Genomic DNA, 19304 nt, shown 5'->3' on the forward strand with positions numbered 1-19304 from the left:
AGCGTCGATCAACTCTTGCTCTAAGGAAACTATTGCTTCCTCCCCCTTTCGAGACCTCTAATTGTGCCATACTAGCTATTTGTCTATTAACTTCAATATCAGCCTCGAGTTGGCTAGTTCTTGAATCAGTTTCGTGCTGTTGAGCCTCTAAGTCCAAAATTTGCTGCTTGAGGTTTACAATTTTCTCTTTTATAGTCGCTAAGGAATGTTGGTAGCCTTTACTTACTCCTTTAAGGAATGAAATTCCTTATCAAAACTAGAAATTGTCATCATTGCCTTTGAAACTTTCTCTTTAAGCAGTAGTAATTCTTGTTGTTGAGCGAGAATTTCAGGTGCGACGACTGTAAGGCCCGTATCCAAGTCCGTATTATTCCTTCGACTCTCGCAATCCTTCCCGACAAATTCCAGCAATCCACAACCTATAATCGACGTTTGTGCGTGACCCTAAGTCATATCTCATAGATTTAAGTTGGCTTAATCCGAGACTTGTATCATTGCGACTGCACCATCGCCGTGGTTCCGACATCACGTCTTGCACATCGATTCGATACCCTGGCCAGGAGATGTGGGCCGGCATTTATCTCGAAGAAACACCGTGCTTTTACAAACCCAAGAGAATCTCTACAACCCATCCCATCAATCAATCAATCAATCAAAGTACACACCCATGCTTTCTTTCTCCCCAATTCAAGCAACCACCCTAAGTCAACTCTCATGTCAAGTACATCTATCAACTCACATCCATCACCTCTCTCTTACAACCACCATTCTCTCTCTCTCTCTCTTTCTCAACACAAAATTCCAAGCAAGAGTGGTGGACGTCCAAGCATTTGCAATGAGAGAAAGTGAGATGTGCGTGGCCCACTTCTCACCCCAAAATCCTTCATCCTATATCTTCCATCAAAGTGGGACATAAGGAGATCGACATTCCATCGGACCAACAAGATCGAACGGTGGGTGCTTTTATAGACCTAGATTTCTTATTTTGATGATGGGCCAAATGAGGCCTACCGATTGATGGTATGGATCTCGCTTTGGACCCTAGATGTGGCCAATGACCCACCTTGATTATCATGATCATTCCATGATGGGGCCATTCTCCATAGACCCCATCATGATGTTTACTTTTTAGTTTGAAAAAGGTCATCTAGACCTTCCATTTTGATGGAGGAGGAATCTCCACCATTAATTTTGATTTGGTGGGCCCACATGTATTGGGACCCACTTAATGTATGATTGAATGCATGAAAGGGAGGGCCCATAGTGTCGGGGTCCCTCCATCATCACGTCTCTCTCTCTCTCGCTCTCTCTCTCCTTCCTTTATTTTGTGGCCCATTTAAAGAGTGTATGTGGTGTCCAAACCGTCCATCAAATGGACCCCATGGCCGTCCAAGCCATGTGGGCCTTACCCTTTAATGATGGAAAACACAAGTATCAAATTAATCCAAGCCACGTGAGCCACGTTCCCGTGGGACCCACCTTGAATATGTGTTGTATTCAAACCGTCCAGCATCAAGGGACACTGGACGTGGTCCAAAGTGAAGTGTGAACTGACCGTGTGGTGTACTGACAAGCTAACAAAAAATATATATCAGCTTGTTTCCAAGCTTTAGGTGGACCACTCATACCTTGATGTATCAATCCAATCCACGTCGTCCATTCCATTCCTCAGCCCATTTTAGGCGTTGATCCAAAAAATGAGGCTAATCTGATTGTCTGGCGGGCCATAGTATAGAAAATAGTGGCTTTATCGTCAAAATCCACACTCATGTTTCTATACACCGAAATATATCGAATATTGGGCTTGATGGGTCTGTCTTGAGCAATAAAAACCAACGGGTGGGGTGGATTTTATTGATGCGGGCCCCACCTACGAAAAACCCCATAAATATGAAAATAATAACAATACATGCAGGCAGCTGGCGCTACCGCTGACGCCAGAGGACACAGCAGCGTCCTGCTGCTGCGTGATGCTGGAGAGGTAGGGACCGTTGGGTCCCAGCCGTGGGCCCCACCGTGCTGTGTGAACATCAACACCATGCATTTGGTAAGCCCCCTTTGGGCAGCGGGCCACCCCAAAAATCAGCCGTATGTGGAACTCAGGTGGCCCACACGGTAGGAAACAGTGGTGAGTTGAACGTCTGCCATTGAAACCCTTTTGGGTCCTAAAAGTTTTAGATCATTAGGAAATTTATTTTTCCTCTTCATCTGGGTTTGTGTGACCTTATTAATAGATTGGATGGAAGATAAATGTCATGGTGGGTCCCACGCACGAGGTATGTGCTATATCTATTTCGTCCACCCATGTGGACCCTACCATGATATATGTTTTAGCCACACCGTCCAGACCTAGGATGGTGGGACCCACCATGATGCATGTGTTGTATCCATACCGCCCAACCATTTTGGGAGATCGTTTTATGGCATGAGAAAAAAATGAGACAGATCTATAGTTCAAGTAGACCCCACCATTTAAAATAGTGGGGACAGTGACATTCACCATTCAAAACTTCTTAAGGGCCACGGTAGTTCCAATCAAGCTGATGTTTTTTGCTTTCACTTCATCTATCTCCATGTTCACTTATGAATAGGTCGGATCCAAAAAATACATAATGGTGAGTCCTATAAATGTTTTAATGGTGGGTGTGGGTGCTCTCACGGTTTTCTGTGGTGGGCCCTGTAGGATTTTTTTTACGGTGGAAATCATTGTCACCACTATTATTTGGAGTGCGGTCCCATTGGTCTTTTGATATGATTCATATATATATATATTGATTCTAAAAATAGATTAGATGAGTTGGGTCTGGCTTATTTGAATTGGCCCATTCAACTCGGCCCATCCGACTTAGCCCATTTGATTCGGCCCACCTTGATATATAAAAGGCCGTTGTTGAGGCCCACCTTGATGTGTATAGGGCCTATTGTCGAGGCCCACCTTAATATATATAAGGCCATGTGATGAGGCCCATCTTGATGTATTTGTGACCCGTCCATTGAGGCCCACCTTGATATATATGAGGCCTATGTTATGCGGCCCATTTGATGTATCTAAGGCCTATGGGTCGAGGCCCAATGGGATGTGCACAAGTCCATTACAATGTGTGATTCTACCATGGTTTATGTAATGATGTTTATAGCGGGTTATGCCTTGGGAGAAATGATGGTTTGACGCCCACATTGTAAGTACAATGTTGGTTAAATGTCCCTAAGGCCCATTGATAGGCCCATACTGGTTGTGTGTGGGCCGTCTAGGCCCATCTTCGTTGTAAGGATAGTTCATCACTTTAAAACATGCTTACTATAATTTCATGACTCATGACATACGCATCATATGTATGCTTGATATGAGTAGTGACTGATCATAGCATACGCCATTGGGCAGATTATTTATGGGACTCACTGATAGGAGTTACCCACATAAGCGCGTGGTACACGCAGGATTATTGCATGACTAGACAGTGTGATTCATGCATCTCGCATTCATGTGCCATGATCATTGTACGCCCTAGTGACATCAGGGCCGTGGCTCCATAGGCACATCTTGGATGGCCGTATCGGATACCGAAAATACTTGGTTCTAGCACTGTGGGCACTTAGGATGTCCTTGGGTGAAAGTTCCAGAACCTTTTTGGTACCAGGAGATAATCCAACGTCTAGACCGAGTGGATATATGAGTGCAGGAGTGCCAAATACCATTAGGCCATGTCTTCCACTATGTCATGGTCAGTTGGAAGGGGGTGTGGCTTTATCTGCCCACGTGAGAGGGGTTGCAAATTAGGCTGAGTTTGACCAGCTTGCAAATGAGTCCGCTATCGATGAGCCGGGTAAGTATTGGTAGACTACTGGTCAGGTGGATAGTGTGGTCTCTTCCACTTGCTAGGTTATGCGGCTAGGGAGGCGGCAGTCAGTGTGAAGTGTATTAGACCCCGATGATATCCCAGAGAGAAACTGTAATGATATGTATACTTGAGGAGGACTAGCATGCTTGCCTTGCATCTCGCATATGACATTTGGCTACATAGGCCTCGCATCGCATGACCATAGTATGGCCAATAGCATTCATGTCTTGCATCATATAGCTTTGGTACAGCAGATGTCACGCCCCAAACTCGAAAACCGGACTCATAAAATTTTCGATCGCTGAATCTGGCACCAATAGCCTCCTTAGTGCCCCATTCTCGGATCCCAGTACTTATATGCCAGATTCCGATCCTGAGATCCTACAAGGAGGATTTTCAGTATGATTTTTTTGTAATGGAGCATAACCACAAGCATAACCAAGTCACAAAATAACATCACCACATATCCACTATATCAAAAACTCTAAGTGCAATGCGGAAAGGGAAATACAAGGTGATTAAAAGCTCTAAAATAATCCGATATGCGCTCCTTCCTCAATGCTCCTATGATCCAACGACACCTGCATGCAACGGTCGTGCATAAGCTAACAAAAGCTTAGAGGGTGTGTAAGTGTGTGCACAAGGCAAATGCCAAGTATACAATATCGGAGTAATATGAAAATATGCGGTAAGTCCATGAATGCTATCAGCTATAACGAAGCTATGTGATGTAAGACATGAATGCTATCGGCCATACCAAGGCCATGCGATGCGAGACCTATGTAGCCAAATATCATATGCGAGATGCAAGTAAGCATACCAGTCCTCATCAAGTACACATATCAGTACAGTTCCTCTCTGGGATATCACCAGGGTCTAATACACTTCACACTGACTGTCGCCTCCCTAGCCGCACAGCCTAGCAAGTGGAAGAGACCACACTATCTGCCTAATCAGTAGTCTGCCAATACCTACCTTACTCGTCGATAGCAGACTCATTTGCGAGCTAGTCAAACTCAGCCTAGTTTACAACCCCTCACTCCGGCAGACAAGGCCACACCCCCTTCCAACCGACCACGACACAGTGGGAGACGCGATCTACTGGTATTTGGCACTCCTACGCTCATGTATCCACTTAGTCTAGACGTTGGAGCATTCCCTTGTACCAAAAAGGTTCTGAAAATTTCACTCAAGGACATCCTAAGTGCCCACAGTGCTAAAACTAAGTATTTTCAGTATTTGATACAGCCATCCATGATGTGCCTGTGGAGCCACGACCCTGATGTCACTAGGGCGTACAATGATCATGACACACAAATGCAAGATGCATGAATCACACTGTCCAATCATGCAACAATCCTGTGCATACCACGCACTCATGTGGGTAACTCCTAACAATGAGTCCCATAAATAATCTACCTAATGGCATATGCTATGATCAGTCACTACTCATATCAAGCATACATATGATGCGTATGGCATGAGTCATGGAATTATACTAAGCATGTTATAAAGTGATGAACTATCAACAAGTATGGGCCTATCAATGAACCCTAAGGGGAGTTAAATACGGACATTTAACCAATATTGTACTTACAATGTGGGCGTCAAATCATTATTGCTCTCAAGGCATAGCCCGCCATAAATATCATTAGATAAACCATGGTAGAATCACACATTAAATTTGGCCTTATGTACATCCCATTGGGCCTCGACCCATGGGCCTCTAATACATCAAATGGCCTCATAATATGGGCCTCATATATATCAAGTTGGGCCTCAACAATGGGCCACAAGTACATCAAGATGGGCCTAATCACATGGGCCTTAAATATATCAATATGTATATAATATAAATATATATATATATAAATGAATCATATCAAAAGATCAACGGGATATATATATATATATATGTATATGAATCATATCAAAAGACCAATGGGACCACACTCCAAATAACAGTGGTGACAATGATTTCCACCATTAAAATCCTCAAGGCCTGCCATAACATTTATTTTCTATCCAATCTGACCATAAGGTCACATAGACCTAAATTAAAAGGAAAACAATTTCCTTATTCATCCAAGACTTCTGGAATCCAAGGGTTCAATGGTAGATGTTCAATCCCACTATTTCTATAGTGTGGTCCACGTGGTACTAGATCTATCTTATTTTCTTAATCTCAAGCCTTAAAATGAGCTTTCAAAATGGTTGGATGGCTTGGATGCAACACATGCATCAAAGAGGACCCCACAATTGGGTGCACACGTCACCAAGGTGGGCTCCACATAATCTGCTGCATCATGCAGCAATACGGCTGGTGTGTGGTACACCAGCCAATCCAAATCATTCACAGGTGGGTCCCACGTGGCCCACCAGATAAATCGATCTGACTCATTTTTTTTGTCTCACGCCTCAAGACAAGCTTACCAACTGCATGGACGGTTTGTACTTAACACATACATCATAAGTGGGGTCCACTGGCCGTCCAGCAGATGGACAACCCGTCTGAGGGTTGGATGGTATAGATAAAACACATACGTCATGGCTGGGACCAACGGTGTGGGCCAGAACACGCATCACAGTGGGGCCTGCCTGGCAGCGTACATTGCAACAGCGACTACTGCTCTGGACATCAGCGACAATAGGTGATGCTGCCTATATTATTTTTTTAAAATTTATTTTCCTGTGGTTTTTCATAGGTGGGGCCTGCATCAGGGCAATCCAACCCCGCCGTTGGATTCAATGGCTCAAGACAGTCTAAATGAGCCCAATATTTAGTGTGTTTTGGCGTGTAAAAACATCAAGGTGGATATTAACGATAGAAAACATTGTTTTCTATGCTATGGCCCACCAGATAGTCAGATTGGCTTCAAATTTTGGCTCAACGCGTAAAATGATCTAGGGAATGGGATGGACAGCTTGGATTAGATCCATACATCAAGGTGGGGCCTACACGAGTGGTCCACCTAAAAAGCTTTAAATTAAAGCTTTTTTTTGTTAGTACACCCACTGTCGGTTCACATCTCATTGGACCACGTCCAGCGTCCAGGGACACTGGACGTGTGAATGTCCATCAAGGTGGGTCCCACATAGATGTGGCCTACTTGATCAATCCGATATTTGTGTTTTTCCCATCCCCATTAAGGTTGGGCCCACATGGCTTAGATGGTTTGGATAAGACATACATCAAGGTGGGGTACATCCCGGTGGGCCACACAACCACATCATTACACAAAATGAAAAAGAGGGACAGAGAGAGATTGAGTGATGGAGAGACCCCGGCACTATGGGCCCTCCCTTTCATACATCACGACATAAATCAAGTGGGTCCCATTATATGTGGGCCCACCGATCAAGATTAATGGTAGAGATCCTTTCTCCACCAAAATGTAAGGTCTAAATGACCATATTTATGCAAGGAAAATAAACATCATGATGGGGTCCATGGAGAATGGCCCCATCATGGAATGATCATGAGAATCAAAGTGGGCCATCGACCACATCTAGGGTCCAAAATGAGATCCATACCATCGATCAGTAAGCCTCACTTGGCCCATCATCAAAAGAAGAAAATCTAGACCTATAAAGCACCCACCATTCGATCTTCTTGATCTGATGGAATGCCGATCTCCTTGTGTCGTAATGATATAAGTCTCGGATTAAGCCAACTTAAATCTACGGGATACAGCTTAGGGTCGTACGCAAATGTCGATTATAGGTTGCAGGTTACTGGAATTCGACGGGAAGGATCGTGGGAGTCGACGGAACAGTTCGGAGTAGGATACGAGTCTTACAGCTCTCCCCACCTAATAAAAATTTCATCATCGAAATTTGTACTACCATCACAACTAACCATAACTCATAAGGGAATAGGAAACATAAGATCATATATAATCAAAACACTATACAACATGCAATCAAACATTGAAAAGATGGGGATAGTGCTCACGAATCTCTATCTCGCGCTCCCAAGATGCCTCATCAATACTATGATAGCCCCACTGCACCTTCACCAAGGGAATGACCTTGGTCCGCAGGACCTACTCCTTCCGATCAAGGATACGAACTGGCTGCTCAATGTAACAAGCGTCCTCACGAACCTCCAACGGCTACCAATCAATAACAGGAACAATGTCTGACCACACTTCCTTAACATAGAGACGTGGAAAATGTTGAAGACGCCAGACAACTGAGATGGCAAGGCAAGCCGATAGGCCACGGTGCCAACACGCCCGGTGATCTCGAAAGGTCCTATAAATCTCGGGGCAAGCTTGCCCTTCACTTTAAAATGAACCACACCCTTCATGGGTGAGACCTTGAGATACACATGGTCCCTAACGGTAAACTCCAAGGGATGACATCGATGATCAGTAAAACTCTTCTGCCAGCTCTGAGTTGTGCGCATCCTCTGTCAGATGATGTTGATGACCTCTGATGTCTACTGCGCAAACTTGGGATCTAGGAGACGTTGCTCTCCAACCTCGGTCCAACAACTCGGAGATCTACATGGTCTACTATATAATGCCTCAAAAAGAGTCATGTTAATGGTCGCCTGATAGCTATTGTTATATACAAACTCAACTAATCGCAGGTGCTTGTCCCAACTACCCGAGAAATCAATCACACAAGCTCGAAGCATATCCTCAAGGATCTGGTTGATCCTCTAAGTCTACCCATCTGTTTGTGGATGATACACGGTGCTGAGCTGCAATACAGACCCCATCATTATCTGGAAGCTCCTCCAAAACTGAGACGTGAACCATGTGTCTCGGTCGAAAACGATCGAAACTGGAACGCCGTGCAATCTCACAATCTCATTGATGAATAACCTCGCAAGCCGGTCCAAAGTTCAGGTTGCACGAATCATTAGAAAATGCACCAACTTCATCAGATGATCAACGACAACCCAGATGGCGTCGTGACCGCGCTGAGTCCTCTGCAAACCCATGATAAAATCGGTGGATACGTGCTCCCACTTCCACAATGGGACACTCAACAGATGCAAGGGACCTGGGGGTCTTTGATGATTAGCCTTGACACGCTAGCACGTGTCACACTCGGCCACAAAACTGGCTATTTAGGGCTTCATCCCTGCCCAGAAATACTGAGACATCATATCACGATACATCTTCATCGAGACAGGATGGATAGAGAACCGTGATTGATGTGCCTTGGTCATAAGATCTCAGTACAACTCAAGAATATCCAGGATATATAATTGGCCTCTAAAGTGAAGTCCACCATCAGAACCAATCTGCCAGTCTGACTGACTCTCAGGCACTGCCTCTGCTCAATAACTCTGTACTAACTCATCCGCTTGCTAAGCCTCGATCACTCTTGCGATAAAAGGGGGTTGAATTGACAGGCTCGATAACTGTACAATAAAAGACTGTAATCCAATCTCGAAGTCAAAAGCTGACACATTCTCAAGCATCTTCCACTCCCAAATCATCATGTGCGCCACCGGGCCTCATGGCTGATGGCTGAGGGTATCCAACACCACGCTTGTCTTTCCTAAATGGTACTGGAGATCAAAATCATAGTCCTTCAGGAGTTCCATCTAATGCCTCTGCCTCATGTTCAGCTCAGATTGAGAGAACAGATACTTCAAGCTCCTGTGGTCGGAGAAGAGCTCGAACCTTACCCCATAGAGATAGTGCCTCCACACCTTCAGGGCAAAGATAACTGCTGCCAGCTCCAAGTCATGCGTGGGTTAGTTCAGCTCATGGACCTTGAGCTGGCAAGATGCATAAGCCACCGGTTTCCCGTACTGCATCAGGATAGCACTCAAGCCAACTCACGAGGCTTCGATAAATACAACAAATCCGTCACTCATAGAGGGAAGAGTGAGGATAGGAGAGGATGTGAGGCGATCCTTCAGCTCCATAAATGTCTGCTCATAAGCGTCGCTCCAAAATGAACTTAGCACCTTTTCGAGTCAACTTAGTCAATGGGGTTGCAATACGAGAGAATTCCTCAATGAAATGTTGGTAGTAGCCCACCAAACCAAAGAAACTGTGGATCTCGGACGTATTCGTGGGCTGGTCCCACTGACGCATGACATCAATCTTTAAGGGGTCCACAGTGAAACCCTACCTTATCACCACATGATCGAGAAGCTTCACCTCCTCCTACCAAAACCCGCACTTCTCCATCTTTGTGTAAAGCTAGTGTACACGGAGGGTTTGCAATGTAATCTCCAGATGCCGCTCATACTCCTCAAGAGTCTTGGAATATATCAGAATGTCATCGATGAACACCACAACAAACTGGTCGAGATATGGATGAAAATCTCATTCATCAACTGCATGAATACTGCAGGCGCATTGGTCAGTCTAAAGGACATGACCTGGAACTCAAAATGACCATAGCGGGTCTTGAAGGCTGTCTTCAAGATATCCTCATCTCTGACCTGAACCTGATGATAATCGGACCGCAGTCTATCTTCGAAAAGAACTGCGCTTCCAGCAGCTGATCAAACAAGTCATCGATCCTTAGGAGTGGGTATTTGTTCTTGATCGTGACCTTGTTGAGCTCGCGGTAATCTACACAAAGCCACAACGAGCCATCCTTCTTCTTCTCGAAGAGTACAGGCGCTCCCCACGATGAACTGCTCAGACGGATAAAACCTAACTCGCGCAACTCGTCCAACTGCTTCTGCAGTTCCTGTAACTCCAAAGGTGCCATACGATACGGGGCCTTCAAAATAGGTGCGGTATCGTGCATAAGATCAATCTAGAACTCAGTGTGCCGATGAGGCGGTAACCCCAGAATCTCTTGGAACACATTGATAAATCCACAAATGACCGGCAGCTGGTCGATACTCAAAGCAACTGACTCCTCAACGGCACACGACAATAGGTAAGAAAGCTGCTCTCCTCTAAGCTCGGTAATAAACTAGAACATTGGCACGCCGTGTATACAAAACGTGACTGTCCTTGTAAAAGAGTCCAATATGGCATGGTACTCGGCGAGCAAATCCATGCCCAGGATGACATCAAACTCGGACATCGGCAATACGAACAGATCAGCAGGCAAAAAGATATCTCCAATCAGAACAGGGTAAGATGAGCAAAATTGGTCTAATACTGTAGTCTTCTCTAACGGCGTTGATATTAACAAACCCTCATGGGCAGACTCCATCGGTAAACCAGTCAATTGGCAGAAATCCTCGGCCACAAAAGAATGCGATGCACTAGAGTCAAACAATACATGTGCAATGCATGCAGAAACAGGGAGAGTACCTTCGACTACTCCTCTTGATGACTGAGGGTCCTGCTGGGCTACATAAAATCTGCCCTGGGCCTGTTGGGGAGGTGCAGGTCCCCTCTGAGGTCTCTACTGTTACTGTTGCCGAAGTGCTGGCCTGATCTGTTGCCTCTGCTGCTGTGGGGGAGGTCCCGGAGGCTGGTGTTGCAGTCGCTGCTGCTGTTGTGGGGGCTGTCACAGAGGCTGATACTGTGTCCTTGGCTGCTACTATTGCAGATGGGGACACTCGTACCTACGATGTCCTGTCCTACCGCACCAAAGCAAGTACCTGTAAACGGTCCCAAAGGTTGTGCTAGGGGTGTCACTGGCGCTTGAAATGCTAGACAGGTCGTGCATCATGGCTATGGATGATGCCATTGCTGCTGAGAACCACCAGAGGGCACCATCCTCTTCTGATCTCCTCTCTGGTCACGGGCCCTCTGCAAACCAGCCCAATCTGACTCGTAGATCTAGGCTCTCTGTACGTCAAAAGCATGTATCCGATCACACGGCTCTTGAGGGCATGAAGCAAACCGTTCTTAAAACGGCGAGCCTTCCGCCCCTCATCATCAACAAGATACGTCACGAAACTCGATAGCGCGATAAAATGTGCCTCATATTGGGACACAGTCATGTCCCCCTGGACAAGAGTCTCAAACTCTAATGCGCGCTGCTGATGCACATGCTCGGGAAAGAACTTGAGGTCAAACCGGTTTACAAAGTCTTCCCAGGTCCACTCAAAATTGGCTGCTACTACTCGGGGGACAGATTCCCACCAATGCTAAATCTCACCCTGGAGAAGAAATACAGCTAACGGGACTCGCTACTGAGTTATACATCTCATGGTGTCGAATATCTTCTCCACCTCGGAGCACCATATCTCTGCTATAGTAGGGTTTGGCTTACCCTGGAAACGCGAGTGATCATGCTGTCGGAAGTCCTTGAGAAGGGCGATCGCACGCTCCTAATCAGCCTCAACTAGCGTAACAGTGGGACGCCTGCTCTGTCCCTGAAGAATAACGGTCAACGCTTGAAGTATCTGCTGCAGCTAGGCGGCACTCACAGGTACATTTGGATTCACACCAGTCTCAGGTAGAGGAGTGGCATCCTCAAGCTGGAAAGCAGAAATATCCAGTGGTGGAGCAAGAGTAACAGGTGGTAGAGCAGGAGTCACAAGTGGTGGAGCAGGATTCACTCAGGTCGCCCTTCTAGGTGGCATGTCCTACAGGAAGGAACAAGAGCCTATCAGCCTTGAGAATTCTTAAAGGCATAAACGTTAAGGGTCTATGTTAGAAAAATGCTAAGTCATTCGGACTCGGTGTAAGTGTTATGGTTATTGCTCCTTTGATTGTCAAATTTTATGGTGCCAAAACCTTAATTTATGTCTTGTGTAGCACACTGATATATATGTTCAAGGCACTGCATCTTGTGTACAAGGACTACTTCAAGTCAAGAACTAAGATCTACTTCAAGAACTACAAGATCAAGTACATTGTTCTCTTTTGTAAGCTTCAGTGTTTTAAAGCGACATCGAAAGATGAGATCTTATTCAAGACTCAAGGTAAAGTACAACTCAAGAACGACAAGTTCAAGGTTCCAAAGATCTCAAGCTTCATGAACTTCAAAGATCATTAATCATCTGAAGAAAAGAATGTTCAATGTTCATACATCATGTCTCAGGTATAAAAGACCTTAGATTGACCTTAGGGTAGGTCATTTTGTATACATAATTCAAATTGAATCACTTTATATGTATTTGGACTATTCTAAGACTAGTCCTGAACCTTGTTCGACTAGTCCTAGAACTGGCTTGACTAGTCCAAGAAATTTCAAGACTAGTCCTAAGTTGTTACAAATTTCAGAATTTTTTGGTTCAGCCACGACCAGTCCTGGAGTCTACTCGACCGGTGGTGTGAACAGTGTCGACTCGTTCAAGACCAGTCCAGCAGCTTCGACTCGAAGTCCAGCAACAAATTCTGGTTTCTCACGACCAGTCGTGAAGGACTTACCCCCGGTCGTGAAATGCCTACAACCAATCATGGAACGGTTTTATCTGATTGCGCTCAAAATTTCAAAATGTTGTTGGTCCTACGCCCAGTCGTAGTGTCCACAGGACCAGTCGTAGATGCGATTTCTACAACTATAAATAGAGCACGATTTTCAGAGTTTGATATCCAATTTAATTAAAATCAAGGCATCACTCTAAGAGATAAGTTTGTAATAATCTTAAGATAGATTGTACATATTTAATATTCTCTTTTGTTAGCTTTTTATAATTGATTTTGTTTCTGCGTTCCAATCTGATTTGAAAGAGGAATTGTGATATTCCACTTCTTGGAATCAAAATCAAATAGAGCTAGCCCAACTTGATTTAATTTCACTACCAAAAAATCGAGCAAAGCCTATGGACTTTGAAAGCTTTTAGCTACGGATTAAATCCGTAGCAAAATAGCTACGGATTTAATTCGTAGCTAAAACCTAAGTGATCTGTAGCTAATGCGTACCTCCTCACCTAAACTAGATGGTGCTTAAGGGGATCCATGGGGTCCATTGGAATATATGTGTTTAATTTAAGTCGTCCAATAATTCTGATATATAATTTTAGTGCATGAGCCCAAAAATTATGTAGATTAAATGTCTAAGTGGACCACACCACAAGAAATAATAAAAATTAAATTTCTCCTGTTAATATGTTCTGTGGTCTCCTTACAGATTTGATCTAACTCATTTTTTGTATCAGCACTTAAAATAATAATTTAAAATTAATTGACAAAGTGGATATATGAAATACATCACAGTGGGCCCCACAGTCCTAAAACCCAACGTCCCCAAGGAGCCGTCCATCATGCACCCCTCTAAAATCCAAACCCCCTCAAAAACAAAACCCTCCCCCGTCCTCCATTTTTTCCAGTGCAGACCATCTCTCCATCTCTCTCTCTCGCACTCAGTCAATCTCTTTCCCTTGCCCTCTCTCGATTTCCCGCTCTCCCTCACCCTCTCTCCCTGTCTCATGGCCGCGCGCATTCCCCTCTCTTTGTTTTCAAAAACCACTTTCGCTGCAAGAAGGAGAAGAAGAAGGAGCACGGATAGTTTCTCTCTTTCTCTCTCTTTATCTGTTTCTCAAATCTATTGCGTTCGGATGCTCAATCCTTCAATCCCTATGCTCAATCTTTCAATCCTTTAATCCACATTCCCCTCTCTCTATTTCTGAAATCTAAGGGCCTATTTGGCCGGACGGATCCCATGGGATTAGGAGGGATGAGATGGATTTTAAGGTAATGATGGTGGTGTCTGTGGATTGGTTTAAGATCCATGGGATTGCTATATCCCGGGACAAGTTCATCGAGTCTGTTTGGCATGCCTAGCATATCTCAGGATTTTACCTTCCAATCCCTTTCAATCCGTCCAACCAAACATGCCTCAGGCATGATTGAACGGGATTAGGAAGGATAAGATCAATTTTAAGGTAATGATGGTGATGTCAGTGGATTGGTTTAAGATCCATGGGTTTGCTATATCTCAGGACAAGTTCATCGGGTCTGTTTGGCTCGTTTGGCATATCCCAGGATTTTACCATCCAATCCCTCGTAATCCCTCTTAATCCGCCTAGCCAAACGGGCCCTAAAAATGCTTTATGCTCTCCATCATAATATGTGTTTACGGGCCATTCATTTTTTTTAGCTCATTTTAGGGCCAAATCTCAGGTGGACCACACCATAGGAAACTGTGGTGATTGAACGCCCACCATTAGGGCCTGTTTGGCCAGGCAGATTGGATGGATTTTGACGGAATTAGAGAGGATTGCATGCATTTTAAGGTAATGATAACTGCGTCAGTGGATTGGTGCAAGATCTATGGGATTGCTATATCCCGGGATTGCTATTTCCGGTCTGTTTGGGACGCTCGGCCAATCCCGTGATTAAACCTTCCAATCCCTTTTAATCCCTTGAACTAAACATGTCCCAAGAAATTTTGAAGGGATTAGGGTGGATTGGATGGGATTTAAAGGAAATGATGGTGATGTCAGTGGATCGTCTTAAGATCCATGGGATTGCAACATCCCAGGATCAAGATCCCATGTCTGTTTGGCACTCCTGGTCAATGTTGAGAAGCTGCAACAACATTTCAAAATCCCAGGATCAATATCCAGTTCTGTATTAATTTCACGAATGAGAAGCTGTAACAACATTTCAACCAGGTAAAGTATCATACCCTACATCAGCAGGTCAACATTGACTTAGTATTTTATTATATCTAAAACATGTGCTTTCAGTACTCCTTCACAGCAGATTGCTGTCACATGTTGATGTAAGTAAATATGAGTGTATTTACAAAAATGATTTTTTGGAAATAGGGCAATGATTAATGAGGGAAAAAGCAACTCCATTCTTGTGAGTGGTGAAAGTGGAGCTGGTAAAACTGAGACAACCAAAATGCTTATGCGATATCTTGCCTATTTGGGTGGGCGTGTTGGAACTGAAGGACGGACAGTTGAACAACAAGTTCTGGAAGTAAGATGAACGCACTAACATTGCTGCTCAATTTATTTTCTTCTGTCCTTCTCATTTGGGTTGTCCTCCTTTATTTTCATCGATTTTCTTTGTAATAGTAACTTCTGAATCTATCTGAAATGCTTGTGCTAACTGATGTGACTGCAGTTAAATCCAGTTCTAGAGGCATTTGGTAATGCTAAAACTGTAAGAAACAACAATTCCAGGTGAGAGAAAGTTCCAAGTGTATGTTTCATTGAGAAACTATGTAATGTCTTTTGCCTTTTTGAAACAATAATTCCATGTGAGAGACAGTTCCAGCTTACCCCATTTGCAACAAATGAACAAACTGAGCAAACTGGAAGTGAATTCCACGCTCTTGTATTCATCAGAATTTGCTTGTTGGTTTGGAGCTGTTAAGTCCTAACTAACAATAAATTCTGACTGTTTCCAATTCGTGCACATAATCTCATTTGGTGGGACATAGTTAGGCTTAGTAGATTCAAACATTTTCTTTTGGCAACATGTATCCAAGCACCAGTGAGTACCTAACATGAATATGAATTTTTGGCTGGGAAATTTTCTTGCTGTAGCTTTGCCCGCTGAGTAATCAACCTTAGTCCGAGCTCTCCAATTAGACAGCAATGTAGCAGTTTGTCCTCCATGCTTGTAAGTTTCACCATTTTCAAGGAAGATTCAAAAACTAAGCTTTCATAGATAAAATGGTAGGCTATTAGATCAGGATATTAGCCCCCCAACAATGAAGATCATGTGGCACAAATCAGGTAGGTCTACTCATAAAGTGGGCTATACCTGTGTGTTGGATCACAAGTATAAAATCAGGCACAAATCAGTAGTACTTTTGAGTACAATAGATGTGTGCATTTTGCACAAAAGGTCAAGATATTGCAAAACCATTTGTAGGAAGTTCCTAGTTACTGTTGTTTCGTGTGGCTCACATAGCATTTATTTCATTATTCATTTTTTATCTTGGATTATTTAGCTTCATGTTATCTTATGTTAAATATGGTCAATAGTTACATTATTGTGAATTGATGTGGGTCATACATGCAAAACAATTCTTCTATGTTTGGGTGCATGGCGATTGGATCTGAAATTTTGAGATTTTCATTCATTTATTTCATGGCTTTCGGTAAGATCTTCTTTAATTGTTAATTTATTTAATTTGAATGGAAGAATGATTGATTATTCAATGCAAACTCAATTTATGACTTCATAATACTTAGCTCTTAATAGTAGAACCTCAGGGCCTAAATCATGGCTAGTGCAGTTTCTTTTTGCCCTCCCAACATTAATGAAATGTAGTAAAAAAAGAAAAAAAAAACTGTGCATGACCCATGACAGAGACAAGAGCAGGTTAAACATAAGTTACCTGATGAGATATTACCAATAGACGCAATGAAGATTAATGATACAAGATCATCAATTTGGCTGAATGATCCTGACCTCTGATTAGTGGGGACTCGTTTGCTGAATTAGGACTGTATGCTAGTTTTAATTTCAAAACCCACATTCCTTACATATTTTATAAATAACTATTTACTTTAGTTTTGTATTTTATTTTATTTTCTCAGCTGAACAGAAGAAAAAAAAAAAAAGAAAGCCTGAGATGCTTTAGATCTTGGGTTTTTCAGATTCATCATTTAAGGCCCATCTCCTTCATATTCTTCCCATTTCTTTGTAGTAGAGAGGAAGAAAAACCATGATGAACGAACAAAATCTGAATGAGTTGAATTTAAAACCATGTTTGCTTCATCTTTGGTAATGCTACTGCATTAGACCTTCACACTGCCATCTAAGTTAGGCCATTGGGTAATGAATAGAATGACTTGTCTACAAATTAATGAATGAGAAGGTTGCAGGGAATAGTTCTCTTCTTGGAAACCTTAGAGTAGCACATGGATTCTTTTCTTTATCACAGGACATGAATATTGATGTTGCCATTAGCATTTGGAAAGGGACCTGATGGTACTCTTCTTTTGCTTGATGAGGTAGGTTGTCATTCATTTCAATGCAGCACTTATTTTGGTCTCCTCTAATTTGCGCGAATGTTAATTTCGAATAACAATATCATTTTACTCACTTGTTATTATTTATGGAGATTCTTAAATTTCTGGGTAGTAATATCATTTTACTCATCATTATTCCTAGGGATTCTAAAATTTTAATTTGTTTACTTGTTCTGTTCTTCTTACACAAATTTTTTAGCTGGTTATCTTTTCTTTTTAATTTGTTTTTCGCTGCTTAAGTTCAAAGTATGAAGCACAATGGTTGGGTATATACTATTTAACATCACCTTGAGAATGTGAAGCTCTCTGGTACTTGCTAGTTTGCACGGTATCCCAAATCCATCATTATGATAGGGATGAAACATATTCAAACTTGATATAGCTACAAAGTGTGAGTCAACACAGAACTTCACATGATGAGGGAACAAAATCTGAATGAGCTGAATTTGATATAGAGAGTTAACAAATACTTCAGAACACTGATGAACAAACTTTCTGTAGTCTTAATGGGTGCAGAGTTACAGATCAAATTTTGCTGTTGGTCCCAAATATTCAGGTTGTGACATTCCCTCTTGACTCCCTGCACAAGCAGCTTTGTGCCTTTAAACTTGTAATCCATGATTGTTTTTGTTTGCATTTGACCCAGAATTTCTGCATGACCTTGAGATGCATGAGGTTTTGGGCAAAACACCGTGGCATTTATTTAAATGTAAGAATTTCTTTATATACTTGCAGTAGATTGGCAAATTTACCATGAATAGTTCCATGCAAACAGTTTGCCATTTGTACTAGATTGAGCAAATCGAATTGGCAGATTACCCATGCTAAAAACTCCAAAGTTCGTCATGTCAGGTTACCCATGCTCACATGGCTTCATTTCATAAGAAGGGTCAAAGGTTGGACTCAAGATGACTTGAAATCAAGACATGTAATGAGATCTAGTGCAGTTTGTTAAAATCAGATTCGAAAAATGATGAATTGAGTATGAAAACATAGAAAATCAATACCACAAATTGAATAGGGTAATGGTGAAGTGAATTCAGTGAATTGGATTCATTAAACACCTCACGAACCTAAAACTGCAATACTGAACATGAACTAAATTGAACAATGAATATGAAATCTGTGTGAAAAATACATCATCTATCATCATGGGGGGCCCAACATAGAGATGAGTTGGCCCAAAAGTCATGTCATTCTACTCATCTGAAGAAACACTAATAGTCTTCATTTGTATGCCTCTCTCTCTCTCTCTCTCTCATGTACACAGACTATCCTCTGTTCTTGAGATGCAACAACATCACGCTATCAAAGCCCTTGAAATATACTAGAAAGCAGGACAGTTGCTACTTACTCTCCATATCCAAACTATCCTTATGTCCTTGATCATTCACTACCTGCTGATTTAAGTTGGGAGGAATTTTTTGCCTGTTCGGCATGTCTTAAGCTAGTTATGTGCTGCAGGCTGAATGGTTATCTGAGTTTTATGAAATATGTAAAAGCCTTGATCTTGGGCGTGGAGAAAAGTTCATCAAGATTGAGCAGGTTTCAATTTTATAGTGATGCCTCTTAGAATAGCTATTTCTTTCTTTTTATTCTGAAACACTTCTTACCAAGACTTTAACGACACTTGTCATCAGCTTATCTCTGATCAATTCAAGACATTGGGCCATTTACTTGTTAATAATGCA

Source organism: Magnolia sinica, chromosome 9 (genome assembly GCF_029962835.1).
Source record: "Magnolia sinica isolate HGM2019 chromosome 9, MsV1, whole genome shotgun sequence".
NCBI classification, from domain to species: domain Eukaryota; kingdom Viridiplantae; phylum Streptophyta; class Magnoliopsida; order Magnoliales; family Magnoliaceae; genus Magnolia; species Magnolia sinica.